Genomic DNA, 23,080 nt, shown 5'->3' on the forward strand with positions numbered 1-23,080 from the left:
GAGGATCATAGGTTCTATTTTGAATATTTTGGATTCAAGATACCTATTAGATATGCAAGTGAAGATGTCACAAGGACAGTTCAATATATGAATATAGAAGACAGGCAAAATTTCAGGGCTGGATATATAGATTTGGGTGTCCTCACTGATAAAAGAAAAACTTCAGCCAAATTAAATTTAAAGGAGTTTAATTGAGCAATGAAAAATTCACGAATCGGGCAGCCCTCAGAATCTTAGCAGATTCACAGAGACTCTTTATATATATATATATATATATATTTTATATATATATATATAAAATATATATATACTTTAAGCTCTGGGATACATGTGCAGAATGTGCAGGTTTGTTACATAGGTATACATGTACCATGGTGGTTTGCTGCACCTATCAACCCATTATCTACATTAGGTATTTCTCCTAATGCTATCCTTCCCCTAGTCCACCACCCCTCAACAGGCTCCAGTGTTCCCCTCCATGTGTCCATGTGTTCTCATTATTCAACTCCCACTTATGAGTGAGAACATGCAGTGTTTGGTTTTCTGTTCCTGTGTTAGTTTACTAAAAATGATGGTTTCCAGCTTCATCCATATCCCTGTGAAGGACATGAACTCATCATTTTTTATGGCTGCATAGTATTCCACAGTGTATAGGTGCCACATTTTCTTTATCCAGTCTATAACTGATGGACATTTGGGTTGGTTCCAAGTCTTTGCTATTGTGAACAGTGCTGCAATAAACATACATGTGCATGTGTCTTTATAGTAGAATTATTTTTAATCCTTTGAGTATATACACAGTAATGGGATTGCTGGGTCAAATCGTATTTCTGGTTCTAGCTCCTTGAGGAATCGCCACACTACTTTCCACAATGGTTGAACTATTGCACTCCCACCAACAGTGTAAAAGCGTTCCTATTTCTCCACATCCTCTCCAGCATCTGTTGTTTCTTGACTTTTTAATGATCGCCATTCTAACAGGCATGAGATGGTATCTCATTGTGGTTTTGATTTGCATTTCTCTAATGACCAGTGATGATGAACTTTTTTCATATGTTTGTTGGCTGCATAAATGTCTTCTTTTGAGAAGTGTCTGTTCATATCCTTTGTCCACTTTTTGATGGGGTTGTTTGTGCAGCCTCATGGTGGAAGAAGATTTAAAGACAAAAAAAGGGAAATGATGTACAGAAATCGGAAGTGAGGTACAGAATGGCTGGATTGGTTACAGGTTGCATTTGCCGTATTTGAACATAGTCTGAACACTCAGCAGTGTATGAATGGTTGAGGTACAGCCACTGGGATTGGCCAAGACTCAGTTATTGTTATAGGCACATACTCCTAAGTTAGGTTTTCAGTCTTGTCTACCTATTAAGCTAGGCTGCAGTTAGTCCATAAGGATTCAAATATAGAAGTACAGAGTCCTTCTCAGGCCACATTTAGTTCACTTTCACATTACCATATAGAAGTTATTTAGAACCTAAGTACTAGATAAAATTACCTAAGGAGAAGGCATAGATAGATTACATCAGAACCCTGACCCTATCCCTGGAGCATACCAATATTTAAATTTGAAGAAAGGGGGAATAAATACATATCACTGAAAAGCAGTTAAGAGGAAAACCATCAGGGTAGTGTCCAGGAAGTCAGAAAATGAATGTCTCAGAGAGAGTAGGCAGCTGCCAAGTGCTGCTGAGAAGTCTAGTAAGATGAGAACTCCCAATCCCACTAGTTTTGGCAGCATGGGATTACTGCTGTCTTTGAGAGAAGACCATCCTTAGTCACATAGTGGAGACAGAGCCCAAATGGAAAAGATTGAAGAAAGAATGAGAGGAATGAAAGTGAAATTATTTATTTTAGACAACTACTTCAAGTTTTGTTGTAAAGGGAAGCACTCAGTATATGGAAACTAGGATAATATGAGTTTATATAGTTCCACTGTCCGCTGGGAATTTCAGAGGGATGTGAAAATTTGTTCCTGTGTAAAATGAATTGATGAGTTTCTTTCCTTATGGACAATTAAGATTACAATGTTGTTCATATAGAATTAAACTCTTTATTAATTATATCAAAGCCTGTAGGAAATCATGAATGCAGATCACAACTAAGTTAACTGTAATATGCAATAGAAAAATAGAAATATAAAGCTTCTTGGATAATAACTTCCTATATTCAGATGAAACACTCTCAAAACCTATAGTAACTCGGAATTGTACCTTACATAATAGTAGTAAGGAACGTTATATATCAATTGAATTAATAAATCCAATCAAATATTAAAAGTATTGGATGGGAAATCAAGGGAAACCTATGGTGAGAATTTTAATAGCTATATTATGCGATGCTCCAGAAAGAATCTTCAGCAACTTAGAAAAAGACACACATAGTTATAATGGTTATCAGTGGCTGGGAAGGTGATTGAGGGGTTGCACGGAGAGGTGGGGATGGTCAATGGAAAAAAAAACAGAAAGAATAAATAAGACCTATTATTTGATAGCACAACAGGGAGACTATAGTCGATAATAACTTAATTGTACATTTTAAAGTAACTTAAAGAGTGTAATTGGATTGTTTATAACTCAAAGAGTAAATGCTTGAGGGGGATGGATTCAAAAATACATAAATAAACAAGAAAATTTAAGGTGAAGGAATAGATGGGGAGTAGGTGGAAACAAGACTTCTCATAGTATATGTTTTTATTTCCTTTTGATTTTGAAGTATGCAAATATATTAATTATGAAGAAAATTAAATTTTTTTAAAATGCAGTGGTTTGATCCAAAGCTGAAGAGACAGGTTACTGAACAGGTCTCAGCAGTCAGGCTGGGGTGGTGTTTTAGGTCTGCTGTGGGTCATATTGAATGGAAAACAGTAAGATAGGAGCTCTATGTTGGCTGGGTGGAGTCAAAGCCTAAATAAATAAAGGGAAAGCCAGTGACCAGGGGCCAATCTAACATTTCAGAGAACTTTCAGGATGGGGAAATTGAGCATAATTATTATGATGTGATACAAGCAGGCAGATATATATTCAAGAACACTCTTCTCTGAGCAACTATTCTAGGACAGGGGCTTTGTTTCATGCTTTGATTTTTTATTTCAAGTATTTCTGAGTGAAAAGGCCAATTTGGTGCATGTTAGACTATTATCCAGAAGGAAAAAGATCTGGAAAAAAATGTCGGTTCTGCAGAAGCTAGAAGCTAATGTGAACAGCAAAGGGAGAGAGTTACTTCTTCTTAAGGATCCTTCAGGTTTGAGCCCCAGCATTTTTCTGTCTTTCCTGAGGTTTAACAGCCAGACACAAGCAGTACTTTGAATGTGGGTGGTCCCTCAGTTCCCACGAGGGTAGGTAACTGTTCTCAATTTTGATGCTGTTTTGCCCAATGTTTTGTTGGCCTTCCTACTGAGTCACTTTTTCCTCTGTTTAATTTATGTGCCATACTAATATCTTCATATCTTTCAGGACCTCAGACCCAAGGCTATCAAATTAGATTGATTTGTTTCTCCAAATAACTGAGCATCACCGCCTATCTTTCCTATTTTTTTTATTAATGACTTCAGTTTTTACAGCAGTTGCAGGTTTTCAGGAAAACTGGGCAGAAAGAGAGTTCCCATATATTCTTTCCCCCACCTCCCACCACAGTTTCCCCAGTTATTAGCATCTTGAATTACTGTGGTACATGTGTTATTATTAATGAGCTAATATTGATATATTAGTGCTAAATAAAGTTTACATTAAAGTTCATTCTTTGTGTTGTACATTCTATGGATATTGACAGCTGTTTAAGACACTTACCCTCCTTAGAGTATCATACAGTTTCATTGCCCTAAAAATCCCCTATGCTCCACTGATTCATCCCTCTCTTCCTTCCACTCCCAACCTCCACCCACTGATCTTTTTATCTGTCTCCACAGTATTGCCTTTTTTTCTTTTCTTTTTTTTTTTTTTTTTTTTTTGAGACGGAGTCTCGCCCTGTCACCCAGGCTGGAGTGCGATGGAGTAATCTTGGCTTACGGAAACCTCCGCCTCCCAGGTTCAAGCAATTCTCTGCCTCAGCCTCCAGAGTAGCTGGGATTACAGGCACCCGCCACCACGCCCAGCTAATTTTTGTATTTTTAGTAGAGATGTGGTTTCACCAGGTTGGCCAGGCTGGTCTGAAACTCCTGAACTTGTGATCCACCCACCTTGGCCTCCCAAAATGCTGGAATTACAGGTGTGAGCCACCGTGCCCGGCCCATAGTATTGCCTTTTACAAAATGTCATACAATTGGAATCTTATAGTGTGTAACTTTTTCATATTGGCTTCTTTCACTTAGTAATGTGTCTTTAAGTTTCCTCCATGTGTTTTTAGCTCAGGAGTTTATTTTTAATGCTGAATAACATCTCATTGTATGGATGCACTGTAATTTGTTTATCCAGTCACATATTGAAGGCTATCTTGGTTATTTCCAAGTTTTGGCCAGTATGAATAAAGTTGCTATAAACAGTCATGTGAAGGTTTTTATACAGTCATAGTTTTTAACACATTTAGGTAAATAGCAAATAACACAATTGCTGGATTGTATGTTAAGAGTATGTTTAGTTTTGTAAGAAACTGTCAAACTGTCTTCCAAAGTGGTTGCACCCTTTTACATTCCTACCAGCAATAAGTAGGTGTTCTTAATGATCCACATCCTTATCGACATTTGGTATTGTCAGTATTTTTTATTTTAACCATTCTAGTAGTATTTCATTGTTGTTTTAACTTACAAGTCCCTAATAATATATGATGTTGAACACCTTTTCATATGTTTACTTGTCATCTGTATATCTTCTTTTGTGAGGTGTTTTCAGATCTTTTGTCCAGTTTTTAATTGGATTGTTTTATTATTTCTGAGTTTCAAGAGTTCTTTATATATTTTGGAGGCCAGTCCTTTACCAGATATGTGTTTTTACAAATATTTTCTCTTTCTGTGGCTTGTCTTTTCATTATCTTAATCTAATTTATTTGTAATGAGACAAACATCATCCCATGTGAAATCGACACCCAAAAACTGTTTTTCTTGACTAGTTTATTTTCCCATTTTCCCGGTTTACAGACACATGTTGTTACTTCCGGAACAACTTTAGCATCATATACACCACTAATACTTTACTGTGCCTTACTGAATTTCTATAATCACTGATTCCTTGAACTTTAAGATTTCACTCTGTTGAAAACTGTGAAGACTCTGAGGTTTATCCTACTTGCAGACTAACAAGTTAACTCCCCATAGTTTGATGGTTGCCATCAAAAGACATGAGACTCCTGGGTAAGACAGAAATGACTTTACAACTCATGACACAGCAAGCTTTACAAGCTTCATGTTTGTCTAGGTTCTCTTTGTTTCCCCAGTCCCACTGGGGAGATGCTGAGAAGCCCAGGTGGATGGTGAGTATGCAATAAATTTGTATCACACAGAGGGACTCTGAGCTTAGAAAACTCCAATCTTTTAAAGGGGTGCTTTTTCCTCTCCTATAAGGGAGACTTCCAAGACTGTTTGCTATATAAACATTCTTGAAAAGATAGTCTGGAACAAAATATGTCAATTCCTCTGCTCAGAAGATATGTAGAAATGTGAGAGATCCATGGAGAATTTTCTTTCAAAATAATCTTTCATCTCTCCAGGTCATGGTAAACTGCCAAAGTAAGTATTATATTTTAAAAAACCTCCTTATACTTAGCAAAAATACCTGTAATTGTTCTCTATTACCTAAACAAAATATAAACTCCTTAGCCGAGCATCAAGACAATTAAATATCGGTCTCCCAACTAAACTTTATAATCTTAATCCTAAAACTTCCCAATATGTATCATTCATACCAACCAATACAAACCTTTCTGCCCTTTTTCTTGTTTAACTAGTTCTATATTTCATTCCTTCCAGCCTCTCTGTCTCAAATGCTATGCCCATATCAACAACTTCATTGATACAATGAGACCTATTTGTTCAGGCATTAAATCAAATGGTACCTCTCACATAAGACATTTTTAAATGAATCCCTTCCTTCTCCAGAACTCTTCTAGCACTTTTTTCCCATAACTCAATTTAAGTATACTCTATAAAGTTGTCTATTTGCATTTTCTCTCTATTAGTGTGCAAAAAACTGGGGCCTATATCTCAATTTTGTGTTTCTTACACTAAGAACTATGTCTAGCAAATATTGAGTGAATGAAAGAATATATAAATATTGTGATTTTTGTATTTTCCTAAGGAATTTCTGGAGAGAGAAGATGGTATAATTTTAATAAACAATCATCTTCTATCAATAAAACAACTGTTTCTCAACTCTCCAACTTTTTTTCATCACTACAATAATCAGAGATTTTTTTAAACCTTCCTGGTATTTTAGGAAACAACCCAGTGCTTCCTTTTATTAAATCTGCTGCAACATTTTAACTGAATGTGAAAGTAGAAAAGCAAAATCAAAAACTGCATTCTGGCTTGTCAATGTCCCTCATTTTATCTCTTTTATCTACACTAAAATCCTTCCTCAACTTTCCTAACTGTTTGACATCCTTTGAGTGCTTTCATATAAGCATTGCTTGTCATGAAGTCACCTTGCACAACCCAGCCCTCCCAAGAGGAGGGCAGGTTTCAATTAAGCTAACAGACAGCAGGGTGATGACAGTGTCTGCTGAGATCAGAATAACACAATGTTTTCAAGAATGAAGGGTTTACAACTTTTTCCAGAAACTAACAAGCAAGGCAGCTCAGCTTGCAAGGAAGACAAGATGGCTCCATCACAGAGACTATAAAGGGGCAAAACAAGGGTGAAAACTAGCTACCCAAAGAGAGATGCAAACCAAAGGCTTTTGGCAAAAGCATGGACTTTATCTTCACAAAGTTCTGGGTTTTAAAGTATTTGCTTTTTGCCAGCTCAGAGAAATTTGTTATTTTGTCTCTTCAACAAATATCTTTTAAATCCCTAATAAGACAATAGTCAACAGAGCAAAAGCAATCTCAGCCCTGGTAGATTTTGCAGTCTAGCAGGGCATAGATGGAAAGCAAATAAGCAAGCAAATCAATTTATACTTACGAATTAAGTGCCATGAAGGAAAAGCACAAGGTGTCAGGAAAGTTGTTTGTAAGAACCTACCTAGATTGCATGGTCTAGAAAGCCTCCTATTGGGAGGTAGTTTTACTTGATAAGAAAAATAAGAAGCCAGTCATGAAAAGAGCATGGAGGAACTGGGAGGAGGAGGGAACAATTAATCAGGGAAAGTAAAAGTATTTTACCTCATCAGCAAAATGGGTGTTCTTATGAGAGTTTATATATAAAGGGTTTGGCACAGTTCTGATGCACTGTAAATGCTCAGCAAGTGATGGTTCTTGTTATGGCTATGGCTATTGACCTTATATACTTTTTAACCAATCTTTAAAAGCCTACAGATCACTGATCAATCTTTTAAATGCTAATAGACACTTAAATAATAAGCATCAGCAGTTACATCTTTAAAGAAGAGGGAAATATGTAAAACATTATATACAACATAGAGAAAATCTCATAAGAAACTCAGTATCCTCACTAATGTATATGCTGATAATTAGGAATTTTACATTTGTTCTCTGAAGCAAGTGAAAATGTAATTGAAGTGTAAGCAGGCAAAATGTTTAATTTAATGAAGAAAACCTGTTGTTTTTGAGCAGCTTTAACCATGTACACTTGCATACAATTAATGTGTTGATTACAAATAACTTGAGTTTTATCATTAAAGCATGGCAAGTAAGATCTTACTCTGTAACACTTGACCTTTGCAAATTTGCATTTCTTGACAAAGTTTGCCATACATAAATAATGCCACTAACTTAGACTGATTATTTTCTTCAGTTAGTCCAAATTAGAGGTTTTATTGTGTGGTCAGTTCTAAATTTACCTGATATCCTTTAGTAGCTTGTTATAATTTATACTTTGTCATTTTCCAGAAGGTAATGGATCCAATTAAGGTGGACTTTTTATTGTTAAACGACCTTTGTAATAGTTATAATTGGATAAAGATTGAAAAGCTGTTCAAGATATAATTTTCTTTGCTTTATTATTCTGCCAAATCTTCCTTTCTATAATCCTTAAGACTATCCCTACATTTCTGATTCCATATGTGCAGAGCTCCATAAGGGCCTCATATGATTCTCTACGTACTTAAAAAGATTTTTGTCTTTGTTGTCTGCCTCATGGGAGGAGCTAAGTTGTTATAAAAGGTGTGCAAATTTTAGCACAAAAAACCTAGAAACCAGCCTCCCATTAGAAAAAAAGCCCTAAACTTGGCCTTACATGACTAATGTGTTTTATTAATTTTGAATGATAATCTTGATGTCCCACAGAAAGGATGGTTTCAGATCACTTCTAGAGTGTGTCCTTTACAGTTTATCATGTAAAATATTTTGAAATGTATAAGATCGTCATGAGATAAGTGTTGAGCAATGTTAAAGGGTAATTTTCAAAATAAAGATAATATCATGGATTTCATACAGATGTCAAGTGAGTTTGTATTAAAGATTTTATTTAACTCATTATTAATGAGGGAATTGGTAAGAGATTACAAGCAATTCAAAGGAGAATTCAAAGAAAAACAATTTGTAGGTCAAGTTTATTGAAATGGAGGCAAAAGTCTTGCTACTTCCATAATAAGTGAAAAAGGCAATTGAATCTCTATTGGGCTGAATCTAGTTGAATGTCCAAAACAACAATTATTATTCATTTCTATCAATTATCTACAATTTACAGAATTGTAAAATAGCTCAAAGTCAATGAAAGCCCAGAGCCTCCATAAAATCAGAATCAGATAACCTAGAAGAGATTATTCTAACCAATTCAGTTTTCCAATGAAGCACAAAATTTTCCCTACAACATAAATAGTACATACACTTTCCACTGTTGTTAACAAACTCATTCATCCACAAACATATACTGATAAGTTCCTATATGCAACACAGAAGGCTAGACTCTGGGGACACAGAAGTGAATCGTATATAATCTCTATCCTCGAAAAGCCTAAAATACTACAAGGAGAGACATATGCAAACAAATGAGGGTAAAAAGTGTCAGGGGAGTTATAATAAAGGTTTATACAGAACAGAGTAGTAAAAGAAATAATGAATAAGCTTCAGTATGTGCTTTTATGCCTGTAATTGTTCTAAATGCTTCTCATATGATTGTTTCCTTTAAACTTCATAGCTCCACATGCTAAGTTCAATTACAAACCCATTTTACAAATAAGGAATCTGAGGCACAAGGGAATTAAATAAATACATCCAAGATCCCACATATCCTACATGGTAGAGTCAGAATTTAGGCCTAAATCTGATTCTAGAGCCCATACTCCAACCTCTGTACTGTACTATCCTCCCATAAAAGATAGAGTACTTCATTTTACCTTGGGTGAGGGGTGGGGGTAGGAAACTGGAGGAGAAATCTAAGATGAATTTTAAAAGATGACTGACGTGCATCTACAGGTTGGAACAGGGGCTTTCCAGAAAGACAGCCACATGGGCCAATGTACCAAGAACTGCCTTGCTCTGAGAGGTCACAGAGCACCTTTCAGGCCAAACTAAAAATGTTTATATCTATGATGAATGAAAACTGACAAAGAATTTAAAGCTAGAGAGAAACATGATCCATTTTGTTTTTTAAAAAGAACTATGGTTTGATTGTTGTTTTTTTCCCCCCAAGATGGTAGATGGGAGGCATTGTTAGTATGCTTCTCCCACTTGCAAAGACAAAATAGAAGGTAGAGATTCACACTGTGAGCTTTTCTTCCAAGAAGCAACACAGGAACTTAACAGGAAAACCGAAAGAAAGCACAGATGCTTTGAAAGAAGCTCCCTACATGGAGCATCAACACTCTTGCAGATGAAAAAAGGGTCTTTCTGATCTGAATACCCAGAACACTGGGTCAGGAGTATGAATGACAGGGGAATGACTATCTAGCTGGCCTAGCAGGGGAGCTGAGGTGGCTCCCTCCCTTCCCCATGAAAGCTCCCCAGCCACCTCTGTTAAGGCTGCAACATCTGCCAACCACTGGGTATTGCATTTACCCACCTGCTTTAGCCACAACTGGCTTTTACCAATGGACATCTCCCCTACTGCCTGAAGCCTGAACCGTTCAACCACATAAGTAAAATCCTGAGGGAAAAATAACAAATAAATAAATAAATAAATGTACACCACCAGAGAAGAAGATAAACATATCAAGATACCTCTGAAATTCCAACCCCACGGGAGACAGTGAACCTGCTCACACACCTACCACATTGCTACTGTCACCAGCATCTGAGAAAGACATCATACAAAGACTCTCTATAACCAAGAAACTCATACAGAGTCTTTACAACCCTGCAAGCACCAAGAGCCAAATTAGGCCACATTAAATTATAAAAAATAAGGTCACATCCGCAAAGGGAAAAAATAGTGAAAAAACTACAGTCAAATAAAAAATAAAATCAGGAATAACTAGAAATAGTCTACCCAAGTGAGAAGGAGTCAGAAAAATAATTCTGGTAGGAGACAGATTATCCAGACACAAAGTCAACAAAGAAACACTAGAGTTAAACTAAACTCTAGCAAACAGACCTAATCAATATTTACAGAACATTCTACCCAAGATCTGCAGAGCATACTTTCATCTCATCAGCATATGGAACATTCTCCGAGATAGATCATACATTCTAGGACACAAAACAAGTCTCAATAAATTTTTAAAAATGAAAGTCATATCAAGTATCTTCTAAGACCCAGTGGAATAAAACTAGAAGTCAACACCAAAAGGAGCCTTCAAAACTATAGAAATACATAGAAATTAAACAATCTGCTCCTGAATGATTTTAGGGTTAACGATGAAATCAAGATGAAAATTGAAAAATTCTTCTAAATAAATGATAATGTGTCACAAGTTATCAAACCTCTGGGACACAGCAAAAGCAGTGCTAAGAGGAAAGTTTATAGTGCTAAGTACCTACATCAAAAAGTTCAAAAGGGCCGGGCGCAATGGCTCATGTCTGTAATCCCAGCACTTTGGGAGGCCGAGGCGGGTGGATCATGAGGTCAGGAGTTCAAGACCAGCCTGTCCAAGATGGTGAAACCCTGTCTCTCTAAAAATACAAAAATTAGCCAGGCGCAGTGGCAGGCACCTGTAATCCCAGCTACTCCGGAGGCTGAGGCAGGAGAATCGCTTGAACCCAGGGAACGGAGGTTGCAGTGAGCCAAGATCATGCCACTACACTCCAGCCTGGGAGACAGAGTGAGACTCTGTCTCAAAAAAAAAAAAAGGTTCAAAAGATCACAGATTCACAACCTAATGTCATGCCTCAAGGAACTAGAGAAACAAGAACAAACCAAATTCAAAGCTAGCAGAAGAAAAGAAATAACAAAGATCAGAGCAGAACAAAATTAATTTGAAACAAAAAGTACAAAAGATCAATGAAACAAAAAGTTGGTTCTTTGAAAAACTAACTAAATTGATAGATTAACAAAGAAAAGAGAGAAGATTCAAATAAGTTCAACTAGAAATGAAAATGGAGACATTACAACCAACACCACAGGAATACAAAAAATACAAATATTATTGAAGTCTACTATGAACACTTCTATGTATGCAAACTAGAAAATCTAGAGGGAATGGATAAATTCTTGGAAACACAACTCTTCTTGATTGAAGCAGAAAGATATGGAAATCCTGAACAGACAAAAATAAGTAGTGAGATTGAATCAGTAATAATAATAATAATAATAATAATAAAAAGTTGCCAACAACAACCAAAAAACCCAAGGCCAGATGGATTCACAGCTGAATTCTACCAGATATTGAAGGAAGAATTAGTACCAATCCTACTGAAACTACTCCAAAAGAGAGAAAAAGGGAATCCTCCCTAACTAAGTCTATCAAGTCAGTGTCACTCTGATACCAAAACTAGGAAAGGACATAACACAAAAAAAAGAAAGCTATAGACCAATTTCCCTGATGAACATCGGTACAAAAATTCTCAACACAATACTAACACATCGAATCCAACATCACATTAAAAAGATAATATACCATAATCAAGTGCGTTTTATCCCAGGGATGCAGGGATGCTTTAACATACACAAGTCAATAAATGCAATATATCACAAAAACAGAATTAAAACCAAACTATATGACCATCTCACTAGATTCAGAAAAAGCATTTGATAAAAGCCACCATCCATTCATGATAAAAAAAAAAGCCTCGACAAACTAGGCACAGCAAGAACATACCTCAAAATAATAAAAACTCTATATGACAAGCATAAAGTCAACATCATACTGAATGGGAAAAAGTTGAAAGAATTCCCCCTAAGAACTAAAACAAGACAAGGGCACCTACATTCACTTCTATTCAACAGAATACTGGAAGTCCTAGCCAGAGCAATCACACAAGAGAAAGAAATTAAAGGCGTTCAAATTGGAAAAGAGGGAGTCAAACTATCTCTGTTGGCTGATGATATTCTCATATATCTAGAAAACCCTAAATACTTGTCCGAAAGACTTCTAGATTTGATAAATGAATTCAGCAAAGTCTCAGGTTACAAAATCAATGTACATAAATAGGTAGCACTTCTATACACCAAAAATGACCAAGCTGAGAATCAAATCAAGAACTCAATCCCTTTTCCAATAGCTGCAAAACATAAAATAAAATACCTAGGAACATACTTAACCAAGGGTGAAAGATCTCTACAAAGAGAACTATAAAACACTGCTGAAAGAAATCATAGATGACACAAACAAATACTTCCATCTCATCAGCATATGGAACATTCTCCAAGATAGATCATACACTCTAGGACACAAAACAAGTCTCAATACATTTTTAAAAATCAAAGTCTCAATAAATTTTTAAAAATGAAAGCATGAGAAATACATCCCATGCTCATGAATTAGAAGAATCAATATCGTGCAAATGAATGTACTATTCAAAGCAATCTACAAATTCAAAGCATTTCCTATCAAAATACCAACATCATTTTTTCACAGAATTAGAAAAAACAATCATAAAATGCATATGGAATCAAAAAAGAGCTCAAATAGCCAAACTGATCCCAAGCCAGAACAACGACAACAACAACAACAACAAAGCAAATATAGAGGCATCACATTATCACATTACCTGACTATAAATTATACTACAAGGCTATAGTTACCAAGACAGCATGGTACTGGTATAAAAGTAGATACATAGACCAATGGAACAGAATAGAGAACCCAGAAATAAAGCCAAATACTGCAACCAACTGATCTTCAATAAAGCATACAAAAACACAAATTGGGGAAAGCACATCCTATTCAATAAATGGTTCTGGGAAAACTGAATAGCCATATATACAAGAATTACACTAGACCCCTATCTCTCACTACATACAAAAATCAACTCAAGGTGTATCAAAGACTTAAATCTATGACCAGAAAGCATAAAAATTCTAGAAGAAAACCTAGAAAAAACTCTTCTGGACATTGGCCAGAAAGGAATTTATGACTAAGGCCCCAAAAGCAAATGCAACAAAAACAAAAATAAAGAAATGGGACCCATTTAAATTAAAAAGCCTCTTTGCATGGCAAAACAAATAATCACCAGAGTAAACCATCAACCCAGCAAGTGGGAGAAAAGGTATGCAAACCATGCATCTGACAAAAGACTAATATCCAGAATCTACAAAGAACTCAAACAAATCAGCGAGAAAAAAATAATCCCACCAAAAAGTGGGCAAATGACATACATAGATTTCTCAAAAGAAGACATAAAATAGGCCAACAAATATATGAAAAAATGCTCAACACCATTTGTCATCAGGGAATTGCAAATGAAAACCACAACGCAATACCACCTTACCTCAGCCAAAAGGGCCATTATTAAAAACTGAAAAAAAAAAAAAAAGATCTTGGTGTGGATGTGGTGAAAAGGGAACACTTACACACTGCTGGTGGGAATGTAAATTAGTACAACCTCTATAGAAAACTGTATGGAGATTTCTTAAATAACTAAAAATAAATCTATTATTCAATGCAGCAATCCCTCTACTGAGTAATTAACCAAATGGGAAAAAAAAAGTCATTATATCAAAAAGACATCTGAATGGGTATGTTTATCACAACACAATTCACAATTGCAAATATATGGAACCAACTTAAGTGCCCATCCACTGATGAGTAGATTAAGAAAATGTGGTATATATAACCATGGATTACTACTCAGCCACAAAAAAAGAATAATGTCTTTTGCAGCAACTTGAATGGAGCTGGATGCCATTATTCTAAGTGAAGAAACTCAGAAGGGGAAAATTAAATATTGTATAATCTCGCTTATCATTGGGAGCTAAGCTATGGGTACACAAAGGCATACAGAGTGGTATAATGGACTTTGGAGACTTAGGATGGGGGAGGGTGGGAGGAGAGTGAAGAATAAATATATATCTGTTGGATACAATGTACACTACTCAGGTGATAGATGCAATAAAATCTCAGGCTTTATCACTATACAATTAATCTATGTAATCAAAAATCACTTCTACCCTAAAAGCTATTTAAATAAATAATTTGAACTATGGTCTTTATTCTTAAAACGGCAATATGGATGATGGATTACAGACTACAGAGAGAACTGTAAAACACTGCTGAAAGAAATCATAGACGACACAAACAAATGGAAATACATCCTATGCTCATGGATTAGAAGAATCACTGTCATGCAAATGACCATACTATCTAAAGCAATCTACAGATTCAATGCATTAAGAACTGCATTGGGATAATCATTAAGAAACTATGGGAATAGGGCAGGTACGAGATAATAATGACCTAAACCAAGGCAGCAATACTGGAGATGTAGAGGAGCAATACGCACACACACACATTGACACACACAGAACATGAAGGAAGTGAAGGAAGTATAGTTTATAGAACTCAGATATAGGGCTATCATAGACCACTGATTTTAAAATGACATATAATAAGCTTTCTATTTTAAGTTATAGGAGATGCAATACTATTCATCAAGGTTGAAAAAAAAAGTAAGAAGAAACAGATTTGGTGGAAATATGAGCTTGATTATGGACACGTTGAGTTTGAAGTGAAAACATCCAGAAGAAAGTTGGATATTAAGCAGAAGAGCCCAAGCAAAAAGTCTAAACACTGATGAAGATTCATGAATCTTGAATACCAAGGTGGTAGATGAAGCCATAAAAAGAAATCAAATTACCCTAGGCAGGCAGAAAAGTCAGAAGAGGAAAGAGAGAACATTGAGGCACATCAACAATAAAAATATAGACCAAGAAAGACCTGTGACGAGACCAGGAAACAGAAGTAGGGGATTCCAAAGCAAGTGAGTTATGAATCATAGGGAGGAAAATGGTTTTCAAGGAAGATGGAAATTATTAGTTTCAAATACCACAGATAAGACAAGTCCTGTGGAGGCTTGAGTCATCAGTTCCCTTGCCAGAGTGGTTTCAGCAGTATGAAATACAGTTGGAGAAGTTACCCGAAAAGTGAGTGGGCATAGCTGGGTAAAGGTAGCAGAATGAAACCATTCATTTACCCATCCTCTCTTCTATATCCACCCACCTAACAGTAAACGAATTTTTAAAACCCTTACCCTGTGATGGACAAAGCAAACAGGAGAGGAAAACAATTTTTGGAAGCTGCAAAACTGATAGATGAGCGGTAGATGATTTAACAAAGTGAAGAAAGTTGTATTCTCAACCAACAATGAGGAAAGCTAAGCAACCAATTTGCACCCCAGATCTCCCACCCAACTCTTGTGGAAATAGTGGCACCAGATGTTGATGCCACTGGGATTTTGATGGAAGACAGGATTAAAAACAGAAGGATTATTTGAAAGTTTATTTTAAAAGCACTCAGACTCCAAATGGCCTCTCTTCTCCAGTAGACAGGCTTCCACTTTATGGAAAACTAGAGATTTATAGTCAGCAGAAAATGAAAAAAAAATCATTACACGAGAAGACACAGTCCTTGGTTGTGTACCATACTGAATTCAGTGAGTTTGAAAGGAAATTTTCATACTCGATGTTGAAACCTTCAGCCCTCTTCCCATCTCTGTCCCAGAAAGCTGGTATCCAGAATTACATCTTCCAGGCGGGAGACTAAAAGAGTCTTCACCAGTGATTCAGATCAGCCTAAGTAAAAAAGACCTAAAAATACTGATATCTGGGATTCCCCAAAGAAACAGCTGAAACAGCCAAAACCTGACCACAAAAATCAAGCCCACAGTTCACAAGCCAGAACTCACCCACTCTTACAGAGCTTTCCATCAGCTTTACAGTGTTACAACCTGAAACATAAACAGATAGTCACAGATCACCAGACAACTAAAGAAAACATCTAACATGAAAGGCAGAAAACAAAACAAGCAGCAAATAATCATCCATGCAGGGAGGTGAAAACTACAAAAAACTACCATTAATATAGTCAGAGATAAAGTTGATTACATCTGAAATAGAAGCAGAATATTATAAGTAAATAAAGGGAATAATCAAGAATAACAAAGAGCTCTTGGAAAAATAAAAATGTATTTGTAGTAATAAAAATCTCAGAAAAGGGGTTTGAAGATATGGGGGACCTCTCCTATAAAGTAGAGCAAAAGACAGATATAAAAAATAGAGAAAAGAGGATGAGTGTGGTGGCTCATGCCTATAATTCCTGCACTTTAGGACACCAAAGTGGGAGCATCACTCAAGCCTAAGAGTTCAAGACCAGCCTGAGCAACATAGTAAGACCCTGTTTCTACAAAATTAAAAAAAAATTATCCAGGCATGGTGATGCATGCCTGTAGCCCCAGCTACGTCTACTCAGGAGGCTGAGGAAGGAGGATTGCTTGAGCCCAGGAGGTCAAAGCTGAAGTGCACCAGCGCCAGCCTGGGCCACAGAGTGAGAGCACAGAATGAAACCGTTTCACAAAAAAAAAAAAAAAAAAAAAAAGAGAGTGATAGAGGGAGAAAGAAAAGAGAAAAGAAAAAAAAAAAAGAAAAGAAAATTAGAGAATCAAAAGTGTCCAATATTCAAACAGTAGAAGTTTCAGAAAGAATAAATAGAGAAAATGGAGAAAAGGAAAGCATTAAAGAACAAATCCAAGAACAATTCCTACATTGAAAGCATACACTGATTGCCCAGAACAACAGATGAAAATGTACCCACATCAAGGCAGATCCTGAGAAGTTTCAGAATACTTGGATGAATATTTAAAACGTAAGTAAAGTCACATACAAAAGATTGGGAATTAGAGCGGCCTTAGATTTAATTTCAGCTTTATTGAAGTGTACTTAACAAATAAAAATTGTATGTATTTAAGATGTACAACATGATGTTTTGATATATGTATACACTGTCAAATGATTACCACAGTCAAGCAAATTAACACATCTCCCTTTTCACATAGTTATAATTCTTATGTGTGGTAACAATACTTAAGATCAATTTTCTTAGCAAATTTCAAGTATGCAATACAGTATTATTATTAACTATAGTCATCATGCTATACAGTACATCTTCAGAATTTATTTATCCTGCATAACTAAATCTTCGTACCCTTTGACATCTTCCTATTTTACCTGCTCACCCACCTGTCCCTGGAAATCACAATTCTACTCTGCTTCTACGGGTTCAACTTTTTAAGATTCCACATATAAGTAAGATCCTGCAGTGTCTTTCTGTGTCTGGCTTATTTCACTTAGCATTATATCCTCCAGGTTTATTCATGCTATCTCAAATGACAGAATTTCCTTTTTTAAAGGCTGAATGATATTCCACTAAATAAAGTTCCATAGATATAATCTCACATTTTCCTTATTCATTCATCCAGCAACAGACATTTAGGTTGTTTCCATATCTTGATTATTGTGACTAATGCAGCAATGAACATGGAAGTTCAAAAAACTCTTTGACATATTGATTTCCTTTGCTCTGGATATATACCCAGAAGCGGGATTGCTGGATCTATTTTTCAAATTTTGAGGAACTTCCATACTATTTTTCATACTGGCTGTACTAATCATTCCTACCAATGTATAAAAGGGTTCTCTTTTCTCCACACCTTCACCAAAACTGATTTTTGTCCTTTTAATAATAGCCATTCTAACAGTAGTAAGATGATAACTCATTGTGGTTTTGATATGTTTTCCTGATGATTAATTATATTGAGCACTTTTTCATATACCTATTGGCCATTTGCATGTCTTCTTTGGAGAAATATCTTTTCAGATCCTTTCCCCACTTTTAATTTTTTTTTGAGACAAGGTCTCACTCTATTTCCCAGGCTGGAGTGCAGTGGTGTGATCATAGCTTACTGCAGCCTCAAACTCCTGGGCTCAAGGGATTCTCCTGCCTCAGCCTCCCATGTAGCTGGTATTACAAGTACGTGCCACCACACCACACCTGGCTAATTTTATTTATTTATTTTTTATTTTTTATAGACAAGATCTTGTTATGTTGTCCAGGCTGGTCTTGAACTCCTGGACTCAAGTGATCCTCCCACCTTGGCCTCCCAAAGTGCTGAGATTACAGGCCTGAGCTGCTATGACCAGCCCACTTTTTAATTAGATTATGTATTTTTTGCTCTTGAGTTATTTGAGTTCCTCATGTACTTTGGATATTAATCCTTTATTAGGTGTACAGTTTGGAAATATTTTCTCCCATTCCATAGGTTGATTTTTTTCCTTTTCTGTGCAGAAACTTTTCAGTCTGATGCAGTTTCATTTGTCTGTTTTTGCTTTTTTTTTGCCTGTGCTTTTGCAGTCACATACAAAGCATCATTGCTCAGAACAATGACAAGAAGCTTTATCCTTATGTTTTATTCTTAGTGTTTTACAGTTTCAGGTCTTACATTTAACTATTTAATCAATTTTGATATATTCAGGAGAGAGAAGATGGCAGATAGGAGGCAGGACTAACTTGCAGCTCCTGCTCAGACAGAGCAGTGTGTGGGGACTTGCATCATGAACTTGCTCCAGAACTACTGCAGAAATATATCAGGGAAGCCAAGAGAACCCACAGGCCCTCTGAAGGAAGTGGATTGCTCCTGCAGGACCTGGGAGACAGCCCAAATTCTGTGAGTGCCCAAGCTGTGACAGTGAGAAAGGGGGATCATCTGCACCTGAACACACACCCTCACTGGGGAACCTGGAGGTATAGATCACAGGAGAAGGATTTGACCTTACCTGGAGCTGAGTCAATTTAGAGAGCCAAGTGAAATACAGGGGTAGAGGAAGCAGCAGGAAAAGCCCTGTGGGCTCTCCAGGTCCCCAGGGAAACCATTTCTGATTTGTCTCACATGAGTACTTGGGCAGGGCTGCCAGAGGAACTGGGAAAAGACCACAGGGAGGAGGAAACCTTCAGCTGAACTTTGTAACAATTCCAACTGAATACAAAGTCTCCTGGCCAGAACTTGAGGGAAGGCATGAATCCGGTGTACAGACTCAACAGGCCAGGAGGCACAGAAGTCCTGCTTGCTTTCTCAGCTGGTAGGCGGGTAGCCTGGGGCAAGTTCTCAGCCCTGCTCACCCACTGCCTGGAAACAAACTTGGTGCTGTTAGGGGGGCACAGTGGGATTGAAACCAGCCTTTTTGGCTGTGTGGGAGCTGGGTGAGGCCTGTAACTGCCAGCTTTCCCTGACTTCCCTCACAACCTACATGACACAACAGAGGCAGCCATAATCCTCCTGGAAACATAAATTCATTGAACCTGGGAACCACACCCGCATCTCCCACAGCAGCCACAGCAAGCCCCACCCAAGAAGAATCTGAGCTCAAACACACCTAGCACTGCCCCCACCTGATGATCCTTCCCCACCCACCTGGGACAAAGGGCTGAGGACAAAGGGCATAGCCTCTTGGGAGTTCTAGGGCCCCACACACTACCTGATCCCCCCTACACTACCACAGCTGATGCTGTCTTCAAAGCCCCACCTCCTGGTAGGAGGACAACCAGCACAAAAATAGTGTATTAAACAACCAAAACTAAGGACCTCACAGAGTCTACTTCACTCCCCTGCCACCTCCACTGGAGCAGAAGCTGATACCCATGGCTGAGAGACCTGAAGATGGTTCGCATCATAGAACTCTGTGCAGACAGCCACCAGTGCCAGCCCAGAGCCTGGTAGCCCTGCTCGGTGGCCAGATTCAGAAGAGAAATAACAATCACTACAGTATAGCTCTCAGGAAGCCACACCCCTAGGAAAAAGGGAAGAATACTACATCGGGGGAATACAAATGAGACAAAAGAATACAAGCCAGAAGAGAGTGGGGGCCAATATTCAACATTATTAAAGAAAAGAATTTTCAACCCAGAATTTCATATCCAGCCAAACTAAGCTTCATAAGTGAAGGAGAAATAAAATATTTTACAGACAAGCAAATGCTGAGAGATTTTGTCATCACCAGGCCTGCCCTGAAAGAGCTCCTGAAGGAAGCACTGAACATGGAAAAGCACAACCGGTACCAGCCACTGCAAAATCATGCCAAAATGTAAAGACCATCGAGACTAGGAAGAGACTGCATCAACTAATGAGCAAAATAACCAGCTAACATCATCATGACAGGATCAAATTCATACATAACAATATTAACTTTAAATGTAAATGGACTAAATACTCCAATTAAAAGACACAGACTGGCAAATTGGATAAAGAGTCAAGACCCATCAGTGTGCTGTATTCAGGAAACCCATCTCACGTGCAGAGACACACATAGGCTCAAAATAAAAGGATGGAGGAAGATCTACCAAGCAAATGGAAAACAAAAAAAGGCAGGGGTTGAAATCCTAGTCTCGGATAAAACAGACTTTAAACCAACAAAGATCAAAAGAGACAAAGAAGGCCATTACATAATGGTAAAGGGATCAATTCAACAAGAAGAGCTAACTACCCTAAATATATATGTACCAAATACAGGAGCACCAAGATTCATAAAGCAAGTCCTGAGTGACCTACAAAGAGACTTAGACTCCCACACAATAATAATGGGAGACTTTAACACCCCACTGTCAACATTAGACAGATCAACGAGACAGAAAGTTAACAAGGATACCCAGGAATTGAACTCAGCTCTGCACCAAGAGGACCTAATAGACATCTACAGAACTCTCCACCCCAAATCAATGGAATATACATTTTTTCAGCACCACACCACACCTATTCCAAAATTGACCACATAGTTGGAAGTAAAGCACTCCTCAGCAAATATAAAAGAACAGAAATTATAACAAACTGTCTCTCAGACCACAGTGCAATCAAACTAGAACTCAGGATTAAGAAACTCACTCAAAACTGCTCAACTACGTGGAAACTGAACAACCTGCTCCTGAATGACTACTGGGTACATAATCAAATGAAGGCAGAAATAAAGATGTTCTTTGAAACCAACGAGAACCAAGACACAACATACCAGAATCTCTGGGATGCATTCAAAGCAGTGTGTAGAGGGAAATTTATAGCACTAAAGGACCACAAGAGAAAGCAGGAAAGATCCAAAATTGACACCCTAACATCACAATTAAAAGAACTAGAAAAGCAAGAGCAAACACATTCAAAAGCTAGCAGAAGGCAAGAAATAACACAAATCAGAGCAGAACTGAAGGAAATAGAGACACAAAAAACCCTTCAAAAAATTAATGAAGCCAGGGGCTGGTTTTTTGAAATGATCAACAAAATTGATAGACCGCTAGCAAGACTAATAAAGAAAAAAAGAGAGAAGAATCAAATAGACGCAATAAAAAATGATAAAGGGGATATCACGACCAATCCCACAGAAATACAAACTACCATCAGAGAATACTACAAACACCTCTTTGCAAATAAACTAGAAAATCTAGAAGAAATGGATAAATTCCTCGACACATACACTCTCCCAAGACTAAACCAGGAAGAAATTGAATCTCTGAATAGACCAATAACAGAATCTGAAATTGTAGCAATAATCAATAGCTTACCAATCAAAAAGAGTCCAGGACCAGATGGATTCACAGACGAATTCTACCAGAGGTGCAAGGAGGAACTGGTACCATTCCTTCTGAAACTATTCCAAACAATAGAAAAAGAGGGAATCCTCCCTAACTCATTTTATGAGGCCAGCATCATCCTGATACCAAAGCCTGGCAGAGACACAACAAAAAAAGAGAATTTTAGACCAATATCCTTGATGAACATGGATGCAAAAATCCTCAATAAAATACTAGCAAACTGAATCCAGCAGCACATCAAAAAGCTTATCCACCATGATCAAGTGGGCTTCATCCCTGGGATGCAAGGCTGGTTCAACATATGCAAATCAATAAATGTAATCCAGCATATAAACAGAATCAAAGACAAAAACCACATGATTATCTCAATAGATGCAGAAAAGGCCTTTGACAAAATTCAACAACCCTTCATGCTAAAAACTCTCAATAAATTAGGTATTGATGGGACGTATCTCAAAATAATAAGAGCTATCTATGACAAACCCACAGCCAATATCATACTGAATGGGCAAAACCTGGAAGCATTCCCTTTGAAAACTGGCACAAGACAGGGATGCCCTCTCTCACCACTCCTATTCAACATAGCGTTGGAAGTTCTGGCCAGGGCAATTAGGCAGGAGAAGGAAATAAAGGGTATTCAATTAGGAAAAGAGGAAGTCAAATTGTCCCTGTTTGCAGATGACATGATTGTATATCTAGAAAACCCCATCATCTCAGCTCCAAATCTCCTTAAGCTGATAAGCAACTTCAGCAAAGTCTCAGGATACAAAATCAATGTGGAAAATCACAAGCATTCTTATACACCAATAACAGACAAACAGAGAGCCAAATCATGAGTGAACTCCCATTCACAATTGCTTCAAAGAGAATAAAATACCTAGGAATCCAACTTACAAGGGATGTGAAGGACCTCTTCAAGGAGAACTACAAACCACTGCTCAACGAAATAAAAGAGGATACAAACAAATGGAAGAACATTCCATGCTCATGGGTAGGAAGAATCAATATCATGAAAATGGCCATACTGCCCAAGGTAATTTACAGATTCAATGCCATCCCCATCAAGCTACCAATGACTTTCTTCACAGAA

General features: G+C 37.3%; 1 protein-coding gene across 37 annotated transcripts in view; it reads right to left on the reverse strand.

Annotated features, from left to right (window-relative positions):
- Window positions 1–23,080, reverse strand: part of TSPAN8 (tetraspanin 8) — a 293,681-nt gene that overhangs the window by 43,952 nt on the left and 226,649 nt on the right. The window contains exon 9 of one of the 37 annotated variants that reach the window (XM_063711648.1): window positions 16,271–16,312. The exons of 35 other annotated variants lie outside the window; for them this stretch is intronic. The gene's annotated coding sequence lies outside the window, so the exon portion shown is untranslated. Of the gene's footprint in view, window positions 1–10,075; window positions 10,137–16,270; window positions 16,313–23,080 lie in introns of those variants that run through there. One more of the 37 variants, XR_010135626.1, reaches the window with a different exon arrangement.

Source organism: Pongo abelii, chromosome 10 (assembly GCF_028885655.2).
Source record: "Pongo abelii isolate AG06213 chromosome 10, NHGRI_mPonAbe1-v2.0_pri, whole genome shotgun sequence".
Lineage (NCBI taxonomy): Eukaryota > Metazoa > Chordata > Mammalia > Primates > Hominidae > Pongo > Pongo abelii.